This window comes from Lycium ferocissimum, chromosome 4, assembly GCF_029784015.1.
Source record: "Lycium ferocissimum isolate CSIRO_LF1 chromosome 4, AGI_CSIRO_Lferr_CH_V1, whole genome shotgun sequence".
In the NCBI taxonomy this organism is placed as follows: domain Eukaryota; kingdom Viridiplantae; phylum Streptophyta; class Magnoliopsida; order Solanales; family Solanaceae; genus Lycium; species Lycium ferocissimum.
In genome coordinates this window covers 53,472,000-53,474,063 of record NC_081345.1, presented here as the reverse complement: position 1 = coordinate 53,474,063, position 2,064 = coordinate 53,472,000, and positions in this window count along the sequence as shown.

Below are 2,064 nucleotides of genomic sequence, written 5' to 3'. Positions count from 1 at the left end.
TGTGAGACCAAAGTAAAATTGCCACCAAATGTACCGTTTCCATGGATGCTCTATGCGTTCAAACATGTTTTTCCTACTATACTATAGTGACTGCTTTAATTGTTTAACTTGGTCACAAAAAGAAATCTCTGGTTGCTAAAATCTGAAATATGCAATTTTTGAGAAATTTAGTGAGTAATACATATAACTAATATAGAGTTACAAATTATATACGATACTTATATATCAATTTTAAATTATAAAAAATAAAGAAATGTTCTGATTTGAGGTAACAACAATAGTGGTATAAATAAATGATGAATCTTGAATTATCATAAAGGTCTCCTTAATATATAGTTGTATTCTTTTCTGCTTCTAAAGTTAAGGCAGCATCATCATTTGAAGAAAAGCAATCATTACAACTGGAACATGGATATCGCACGTACCACCTCAAGAATTTCAACATTCGAAATGAGTACTCTGTTATTTAAGTATATCCTAATTCCAACTTTTGTTTAGCCCTTTCCCTTTTCTTCCCTAACAAACATTTCAGCATTATTCATTTATAAGGTTAGAAATCATGATAAAGAGGAGGATTTGATTGTACCACTTTACCCAAAAATATTAATGTCACTTTTTTCCCAATTCACCTGAAGGGGATATGAAATGAGTACCACCGTACCAAGCATTTGGAAATTCTGTGTTCTCACTTACTATAATTTATTTAATTATAAGAAAGAGAAGAAAATATAAGTCGCAAGTGGTTAATGTAATGAACATGCAAGAAAAATTACTCACACTTAATCAATGTTTTAAGAGGCGGGGGCGTGATGCGAAACGTAAGCCTCGAGACACGGGGCGTAAGTTTCATGAATCTACGGGGTGTAAATCTTATGTATCTTATATTTTTATATTTCATTACTACGAAAATAAGCAAAAGTATAACTTCATTAAAATTTTACAAATAAATCACCAATAATATAGAATTTTTTTATAATTATTATTTGAGAAACGGTGAAGGGTAAAAAATACCATCAACATATCATAAATGGTTTTAAAATGCTCTCCCTCCACCTATAGATCAAAAATTCCTTCAACCTTTTTTTAGGTCTAGAAATGCCCCTTTTTAACGAAAGAAGAGAAAGAAACACCTCTTTTCAGGAGCGGAGGTATAGTACAACGTGGCTTTTGCGTAGATCCTGTATTAGTACTAAAAAATCTAGTGAATATATACGTGCGAACCCACTAACAAAAAAAAGCGGATGGATCAGTTGCGCGGAAGAAGCAAGCAAAGGCCTCTGTTCGCTATGAGACTCTGGGCTCCAGCGTTTCTTTTTTGGTTTTTGCTATGTGCTCTCCTTTTTTAATAAAAATATAAAATAGACTCCTCAGTCACTCCTGCCGTCCAGCATCAGTGCGTAAGTTGTTTCCTTTTTCCTATAATGTAGACTCTTTTTTTAGTTTATTTTAATAAAGCAAAACATAAAAGTGAAAAGTGAAAAAAAAAACAAAAAGAGCACGTTCCAAAGGCTCTGGCTCAACGAATTCCAAACAAAAAAGAGCACGTTCAATGAATTCCAAACCTAAAAATCGAACCGAAGAACCGAATGCTTACCCGTATTTATTCGTTAGTTTGACGATTGTTCTACATTAGCTTGAGGTGTTGTCATGTCTTAAAATTCCGAATTCACAAACCTCAAAACCTGACTCCGCCTCTGCCTCCTCTGCTTTATATGATCAATCAATCTCTTTTTTATTTTTACAGATTTTAGACGCCAAAATTTATTAGTCTAATGAGCATATTTACGCTAAAGTTTGTTGTAAACTGAAAACTTAAGAATTAATGTAGCAAAGACCGGGTCAATACACAATAGCACCAGGTAGACACTTTTAGCACTTTTGTTTAAAACATAATCATTATTTTTAGCGTATGTTGGAAATAGTCGCAACTTAAAAAGAATGATACAGACTTGCTTTTTCGAATTGTAGAGCAGTCAATTCTTGCATTTCAAACTTCAAGATTATCCTGAAATTCATTTTATTATTACAATTCAAACAATAGTCTTCTTCGGGGCATTTAATTAT